General features: G+C 38.1%; 1 pseudogene across 1 annotated transcript in view; it reads left to right on the forward strand.

Annotated features, from left to right (window-relative positions):
• Window positions 1-4,628: 4,628 nt before the first annotated feature.
• The window catches only part of LOC101315020, an 18,999-nt pseudogene continuing 14,203 nt past the window's right edge, over window positions 4,629-9,424 (forward strand). Inside the window, exon 1 of the transcript XR_184118.1 lies at window positions 4,629-4,821. The product of XR_184118.1 is annotated as a squalene monooxygenase-like (transcript). The remainder of the gene's footprint in view (window positions 4,822-9,424) is intronic.

Consider the following 9,424-nt stretch of genomic DNA (forward strand, 5'->3'; position numbering starts at 1 on the left):
CGTACGTACGTACTACTACTACTACTACTACTCTCTCTCTCTCTCTCTCTCTCTCTCTCTCTCTCTCTCTCTCTCTCTCTCTCTCTCTCTCGTCTTCAGCTCCCTTTAGGGTTTGAAAGATATAGCCAAAGGTCTAGGAACCGCAGCTTATCATGAACCACAAGCAGATCAAGTCAACAAGATTTTGTGATCTTCCAGATGAAGCTCTGGAACACATATTCTCCTTCCTACCCTTTAAAGACTTTGCTCGAGTCAGTTGTATTTCGAAAAGTTACAGCAAACTTCATCCATCTTCTCTGACATTAAGTTTAGATGAATCCTTTGATGCAAGCATTTTCACATGTGACCAGCGGAAACAACTGTTGGGATCCTTGGAGAGGTTCTTGATTCGACAGGGTGTTATAAGTTGCAATGCTTTAGATTTTCTTGGTGCTATCATGATCACGATCAATTCAAACCAGAAAGCTGCTGTCCCGAGGACTTGAATTCGTGGATGGTCAAGTTTATGGACAATGTGGTAAGGTGTAATGTTGAAGAGCTTCATCTTAAGTTAAACATAGACAGTAAACGACAATCATTCGTGGAATTTCCTGATGTTCGGTGCGAATCGTTAAGGCATCTATCTGTCAAGGGCATGTACACAAATATCAGAGAACAACCCTAAGCTCCTCTTTTCCTAACCTTGAACGCCTGGAGTTGACACTAGTTTGTATACCAGATGAGAAGATTTTCAAATGGATTTCACATTCTTGCAAATGCATCGAATTACGGTTGGAAGACGTATATGGTTTTCAGTATAAGAATGCTAGCATCGAGAGCTCATCTTTGAAATCGTTTACTTTTATTTTAAATATAAGTTCTTGCCTTTACAATCTTTATGTCACCTGTTGGATCCGTGTCTTACATATAACTATGTTGGAGGGCTATGTTTTTCGACACCAAATCTTAAGAATTTGAAATGGAGCGGAAGCTTGACGATGTACCAAAATTCGAGTGAAGTCGTAAGCATAGAAAAAGCTGACACTGACCTTGATCCCGAGATCAATGACTTTGATTATGCATCTTGGCTTTTTGATTGTATTCGAGGGGTTAAAGTTCTAGATTTAACCGAAAGGACCACGAAATATATATACAATAAAGTTTCAATGCCAGAACAATTACAACTACGTGGCAATAGAGTTGTTGCAATCCATGAAATTCACATATATGTGACAATTTTCCCTCATACTTTATTAGTATTCTTATTTGTCACACTTATGGGAAGATGCAACACGTCTATTGCCCACACAAGATGTGTGGCATTTGCTCAATATTATGGTAGAGTACATGATTTTTGTTGTTTAAGAATTCTTGGTTTAAGCTTATATAATGGACTAGTCAATGCCTGGCCACGCCCGGTCTGCTGCGGCCTTTTTTTGTTTTGTTTTTCTCGAGTGTCTAGTCAGCTGTGTAAGTATAGGTTTCATAACTTCCATCCGGACTGTTCCAAGATCCTTCATTTTGGCCATACTTGGCACACGAACTTGATAAACATTTTTAATCAGAGAAAATGCTAGTCACTCCATTAACTTTCATGCACTTGACAATTTACTCCAATATCTTCTAATTTTAATCGATCACTCTTTGAACTATCCAATGTCACACAATTGGGTCCATCCGTTAAGTGGTCGTCCAATCGTGCCGTCAACTTACTAATTGGACATATTTTTCAATGCCAACTCAGCTGGATGAAAGGAGAAATTCTATTTAACACCCCTGATTCACTTTCCTGTATGAATTTGCCATGTCATCATGGCTAATCAGCTTGCCATGTCATCGCGTATGAACTTGCCACGTCAGCAACTTAATTACTGACTTAGAAGAAGACGAAATAATGGATCCAATTGTGTGACATTAGATAGTTCGAAGAGTGATCGATTGAAATTGAAAGATACTGGAGTAAATTGTCGAGTGCATGAAAGTTCACGGAGTGACCAGTATTTTGTCCTTCTTAATCATATAATGGCTGATTAGAATGCCTATCAAATCACAAACCTCTTTCATCAAATTGTACCAAGATTGTTCTGACAAAAGTAAGATTCCTCAGTAGGTAATAGACAATCAATCAGTGTGAATAGGAAACTACATTTACGTATATAAAACAATGTAATATCTGGCAAGGTTGCAGCCTCACTACGAATGCACTTATTGTATATTATACAAACTGTAAGGATCACAATATTGTTCATTACTAACTGATACACCATATGAAGTATGAACACAAAACACATGCAATTGTTCACTGCTGAATGATGACCAGTTCATCACAGTCATGCAAGGAGCTTTACCTGACTACTCCTGTTGATATAAGCAGAAATAAGTTTCCAATGAAGATCTCCTTTATTAATCATAACCAAGACAACACAATTAGTACTAAGTAGCTTCACTCTACAGGAATTTAAGATTCTACCTTTAGATATATGGAAAAGGTCACCATATGCTAAATCAACAGAACCCATTAATAGGTATGAGATATTTTTCCGGCTAGAGGTATGAGACATCTTGACCATTAACTAAACGGTCAAGATGTGGATATAAGATCGAAAAATGGGATAAGCCGAAAAATCATCAACTTAAGGGTCCTCATTAGAATCATTAGAAGGGCTTCCAACAATACACATATATTGCTCCCTTTCAAATTACATGCATTGTAATTTAAAGTACCTTGTCAGAGTTGATATACCAAGAATACAATCAGCTTGACTACGAAACTCGATCAGAAAGATCAAAAAATTTCCACCTGCAAACATAAAGCATATTGAAATTTTGCCTGAAACAGAAGTTGAAAGCAAACTAAAAATAATCATGCCTAAAACAATCTTCAAAATGAAGAGAAAAAAAGCCTGTATGCCCATGAATTCACTGTCCAAAACAGATGCGAAAAGAAAAAAATCTAAAAGAAAATTGTCTACATACACTTGAACCGCACTGATTTTCTAGGGAAAAAAATAGAAAAAATATTCAATCCCAATCAAACCATCGACACATGCAAACCAAAATAGAGAAAGAACCGGACAGACCCATGCATACGCACCACAGAAGAAATATCAAAACCCAGTATGAAAAAAAAAATGTCGAAAATTTCAAATTCTTTACATGAAAAGATTAAATTCTTAAAGATCCGAACTTGAAACCCATCTAATAGATTGTGAGGCGGTAGAACCCAGCACACAAAAAAGTCTAACCAGCTGAAGATCATGGAAAACAAAAAACCCAATCGATTAGTGAAAGGTAAATACAAATGGGACAAGACGGCAAATTTCTTGAACCGATTAGCAAACCCTCACCGATGTGATTATCCTGTGATTGTTGCCTATGTCCGTGATTCTCTAAGTGGAGAGAACGTATCGAAGCAAAGAAGAGTAAGAGAGAGTGAGAAACAACACTGATCTGCCTTATTTTATAAGCAGAAGACAACACGCAAGGGTGAAAGTGAAGGAAGAGAACGACTCAGATGACAGTTTTGTAAATAAAGAAATTGATCCAAACGGTATACGAACTTTTGCTTCTTATAAATTTTGGTATCTCTAGTTTCAAAAATATTAGAAAGGTTTATGAAGTTCTGACCCCGACTAAACTTTAGTACCTAGCTCAGGGTGGACCTAAAATTGGGCTTAACCTTGAGTCCAAGACTCAACCCAGCAAGAGAGAGACCCGCCTACAGCCCGACCTGTCCTAAACCAGCTCCAAACTATCGTCGGAAGCCTGCCACCATCTGCTCCACTCCGCCTGTTTCGTCGGATTGCCACTCATCCTCCGCCTTTGTAGCCACGCCAGCCCACTACAGTGATCAAGCTCAATGAAACTCTCTCCCACCCCTATCCACCGTCTCACCCCCTACCCCAATCTACCGACCAACTCATAGAGGAAATTCCTGAAACCCAGCCATCAATCCAGTCTCCCTCTCCCTCTTCTTCCATTTTGTCACCGTGAATCCCTGAATTAATGAAGAGTCCGGCCAAGTTTACACCCCCGAGGGTTCGATTAGGACCCGTCTGATGACGATGAAAGGGCACGCCGTTGGACAGGTTTCGAGACTTTGCTTAAGGCCGCTCTCGCTCTCTAGGAGGTTAGGGTTTTCGTGTTTGGGATCTGACTCATTTTTTTTTCCATCTTGTTAATTCAGTTTAAGACAAAAGAGAGAAATAAGAGTTGGAGATAGCTTATGGGTATTTTTTTTCAAAAGAAATTTAGTTTTCCAACACCCAAAACGTTGAATTGATTATGAATGAATTCTAGAGTGGTGTAATCTTGTACTTGTGTAATTCTCTGATTAGTGAATGAGATACTCTCTGAGGACGTAGGTAAGGATATTGGCCGAACGTTGTTAAATCTTGTGTTTTTCTTCGCTTGTTTATTTCTTCTTTTCATCTAATTTCTAGCACTTGCGTGGTGGGGGATCAATTTCCTAACAAACTAAGCCAGTGGTGTTGCTCGTTTTCACGACAGCGGTGTCTACGATTTGGGATCTCAAGGAGAAGATTTTGATCGAGGAGGAAGAGCCCGAAATTTTCATGTTTCAGTTCAAGCAAAGGGTAGAGAAGGACCAGATTTTTGGTGGAGGGTTGTGGTATTTCGGCGGCTCTATGATGGCTTTGGCAGAATACGGAACTCATCCCCTTAGAGGCGGTGCCATTGCATCAGCTGGAAGTTTTGGTCTTTGTATCCGGCCTCCAAATAGTCATGAGGAACGAGAGGGCCATCTCTCTCATTGGGAACTACTTAGGGATCTTCGGGCAAGCAAATTCGACTGCAATGCGGAGGAAAGATATGGTCTAGAAGGTGCGTGTCACATCCCGGTTCTTAAGTTCATTTACGGTTATTGACTTTTAGGTTGTTTTGGCTTTTACCGTTTTGAGTAACCGTTTACTATTTAAGGACCCTGGAGTTGACTTTTTGTAGGAAAATTATTTTGGGAAAACTTTCTTCATGAAAGTCGTAGAGGACGTTAAACCGAGTTCGTGGATATGTGGCACGTTTTATTCGGAGTTTGTATGAAAAAGTTACAAGGGTTTAAAGTCAGGGGCAGATTGGTAATTTCACAGAAAACTCAAGCCCTGTAAATAGCAATCAGACCCCCATTTCTGGATAATTCCAGAATTTCTGCCGGAACTTCATTGCCTCCGTCCGGCCGAGTTAGGGGGCGAGTTAGGTATCAAATCGAAGCTTGGAACATCCTCTTAAAGATAGGTGGCTGATCGTGTTGCGCCGCCAGGAAGGAGAAATCAGTCCCGAAAGCCACGGCTGTGCGTGGTGGAGTTTCGTCGGAAACTTCCTTTTTCGGCCACCATAGCCTGAGCTGTTGGTATCATTTGGAATCTCTCCCTTCTAACAGTAAACCCCTAAAAGGATGCGACCTAACTCGAGCTAGGTAAGGAGAATCGAAGGTTGGAAATTTGAGATTTTTAATGTTTGGCTTCGATTACCCTAGTTAGGCTTAAAATTGGACTTGGTGATAGTTATGAAAGTTGTTTGGAATGTTGAGAGGAAGATTGTGTCAAAATTTGGTAGCCATTGGAGGTCACCGGAGTTCGGCTGCGGGCTGCCGCCGCTTAGGGGTAGTTTTTCATGTTTTTTAGTTTGTTTTAATGAGAGGAGTTTAATGATGTGAAGTTTGGAATTTTTGGAGGAGTTTTGCTTAGGTTTGAGATTTTTCAAAGATTGAGAATTTTGGCGGTTGTTAGAATGAAAATCCAGCAGTTGAATTTCCTTGGTATTTATTCTAGAATGTTAGAATTGATGAATTAAGGTTGTGGTGGAGTTTGGTGTGAATCCAGTATGCTTAACCCTAGTAAGAGTAGTGGGTTAAATAGAAAAGATTTGGGTGTTTATATTCAAATATTTATTTTCCGGAATTGAAGTTTGGTCCTAAACATATTTATTGTGCCAGGATATGAAAGGAACCTCGCTTGAGTGGTGATGCGGATATAGTCGGGCTTATGCTTAAATCTGTGAGTGGACATTTTGGTTTTAAATAAATATGCATGCAAAATTTTATAATTTATTATTTTATTTTCCGAGCGTATATTATAATTTCGACTTATGAAATGATCTTGGAATTTATTTGAGTTTGATGCATTGACTAAGTGTTGGTCATGATTTATGGATTTGAGCTCGGATTATTATTTTGATATTTGAGTTTGGATATTCTTTATAAATTCCGGATTTCATTATAATGATTGTTTAAGTGGTGGACTTTGAGATTTATAAAAGATTTCCAAAAATGAGATTTTCAGTAATTCTCTTTTTATAACTATCTAGTTTATTTGTGGATTATCAATCTTGGCATTGAGAATATTTTTAGCGAGTATTTTCGGAGTGAGGAATTATTTACAATTTATGCTTGTTAATTAAACTCGCTTATATTATGGATTTGAGAATATTTTGACGTGTGAGACACGTCATTGAGTTTATTTTAATTTCTTATGATAATTTCTAAGTACGGTTGGGAACCGTACTATTCGTATGATCTTGGGGAAGTTTAATGGATTTAAGTGATTTTGTATGTTTTTAGTCACCATAATATAGGGTCGCTTATATTTCATTACTACCTAGCTTTATTAGCGGTCCTCACCATATGTGAGTAGAGCGCTTAGCGTGAGACTCTATTATAGTCTGGGAGTCATCGATTGGATATTATTATTTATTACTAGCTAGCTTTATTAGCGGTCCTCATCATATGTGAGTTGAGCGCTTAACGTGGAATGCTATTATAAACTTATTAGCGGTCCTCATCATATGTGAGTTGAGCACTTAGCGTGAAACGCTATTATAGCCTAGGAGGCATGGACCCGAGCCTTGGAGGCTCATTTTACATGGTGATAACTCTTCCCCTTATTTTTATTTCTCAGTTGTATAATTGATTAACCAGCGGGGCTGGTTTATCTCTTATGAGATTTCTGTATTTGGTTAGCGGGGCTGGTTTGTCTATCTTTATGGTATTCTGGATTTAAAGTTATTTGGATTATCAAAATTGCGTGCAGCTAAAAGTTTTTAAAGTTGAAATGTGGGAAAGTATTTAAATTGCGTATTGTTAAATTATTTAAATTATTTTTGTCCACTCACTCTAACGTTTTTGAATTACTTTCCCCTGGGCCCTTCGGTTTTAAATGCCCAGTGTGCAGGCTAAGTTTAAATGAGATTGAGCGTACATGGAGTCGAGGCATAGTCAGAGGCTGCTTCTGCTCATTCTTTATTTATTGTTTTTCGTTCATTTTTAGATATGCTCTGAAAGTCCAGTAGTAAATTATTAATGGTTTGCAGTTGGTTGTGTAATTATTTTAGATGAGAAATTGTTATATTGGGAGATGTGATGAACTTGGGGAGCAGGGAGGCTCCAGGAATTGAGGATGGATGTTTGATATTAGGAGTGCTTATCTAGAATTTTTTAGGTAAGGGTTGTCCATTTTCAAGGTAGATCATGCTGTTTTATGTCGGTGCGCAAGTGGAGTCGCAATGTTGAGGGGTCACGATTCAAGTCTAGTGTTGTGATAAGAGCAAGTTCACCCGTTGGGTTAAAATGAACATAGTGACCTGGGTCACTCTGGGTTACTGTGACTAGGCAGCAGTTTCCACCCGTCTGAAATGTGAGATTGCTGTCATGTGGCAGTGTGTGACGACTTAGATTTTTTTTTGAAAATAATATTAATATCTAAAATTGTGTGTGCGTATATATATTTTCTTTTACTCTATACTGTTGGTATTTAGTATTTTGTGTGTGTATATATTTTTATATGGTACTATACATGCCGAAATTGTTTTAGTTGTTTTTAGACTTGTATTTGTTTCATCTTATTTGGTTTAAGTGGGGGAGTTGTTAAACCCAAATTTTGACCCAATTCCCAATTCCCAAATAACCAAACCCGAGCCCAAATGTAGAAGTAACTTTTTGGAAAAAAAAAGTTGTTGTCGTAGAAAGAAGCACGACGCCCAGAATTCTTCTCCTCCGCCTTCTTCTCCTCTCATCACCTTCTTCTCCTTGACCGACTTCTTCTTCTTCCTACCAACTAGATGTTTCCCAATCCGAAACCCTATCGCCTTAGAAAAGTCCAATTTCACGGCAGCCGCCATGGATAAGCAGGAGGTGTCAAAACCCTGGAGGTCAGCTGCTAAATCTTTGAAGCTATACCATAGGAGTTAGAACCCTAGAGGTCTAGTCTAGCATCTAAACGAGTAAGATTTCAGTTGAACAATCCAATTTTGCTTCTTGTGTTCTTCTCTTAGACTGTCACACCCTGACCCGGATGTATTTTTTTTTCTTGAGTCGAAGGTGTGACTGGAAAATAAAATTAGGATGGAAAAACAAACCAAGGATAGTTTGATGTTTCAGGAAATATGTAGCAGAGCTGTAACTTTGAAAATTCATAATTAATTCTAGAAAACTTATTTTCATGAGATTTCAACTCTCAGTTGATAAGATGTCTACTGTAACTTTCATGAAGACACCAAATGAAAATAACTAACCAATTTATACAGTTTTTCGAAAGAAGGTAACTGGTCCAAAATCTCAGAAATACTGATCTGCAGAATTTCCTGATGCAAACCTTAAACTTTGAAAAATCATAACTTAATCTATAAAAATCGTTTTCAAGTGATTCAAAATCTGGAATGAACCTTAAGATGTCTACAACAATTCTTATGAAGAAACTAACTTCAAATTCCGAAAAAAAAAACTGTACAGCTTTCAGAAGAAAGGTAACTGATGCAGAATTTGAAATACATTGTTTCAGATTTGCAGGTTCTGTTATATCTTGGGTTTAACCAAGTAGACCAAACTATAAAAGCTGAAAAACAATGAAACCAATGCGAAGAACTTGGAATCAATTAAGGGCATAACCAATTCAATAAAGATGTCATAAATTACAATACAAACTTCATTATTCCAACTGAAATTAAAATATAAACTGACACGACCCACCCCGAATTTCACCCTGAAACCCGGAGTAAGTCGTGCGGGGACCACCTCCAAGGAAAATTTACTGAAAAGATTAAGAAAATCTTCCTTGCAGATGGACAACCCTAACTCGAAAATTTCATATTACACTCTTAATTCTACACTTCCGAACATCATATAATTATCCTTCAGAAATTCCACACATAATATACAATAATCCCAAAGTATTCAGAGCTACTAAACACAAGCGGAAGTAAGAAAACACGAGTAGGTTGAACAGGTAACCTACTGACGAAAACTGGCAAAAATGCGGGTGACTATGCCTCGTCTCCTACTAGATCCAACCCGAACTCTGCAGACTGGGCAATTTAAAACGAAGGGCCCAGGGGAAAACATTTAATAACGTTAGAGTGAGTGGACAAAAATAAAATAATAAATAAAATATTTATGTTTCCCAAATTAATTTACTAAGGAAAAATCGAATGCATGCCG

Source organism: Fragaria vesca, linkage group LG2, assembly GCF_000184155.1.
Source record: "Fragaria vesca subsp. vesca linkage group LG2, FraVesHawaii_1.0, whole genome shotgun sequence".
Taxonomy (NCBI): Eukaryota; Viridiplantae; Streptophyta; class Magnoliopsida; order Rosales; family Rosaceae; genus Fragaria; species Fragaria vesca.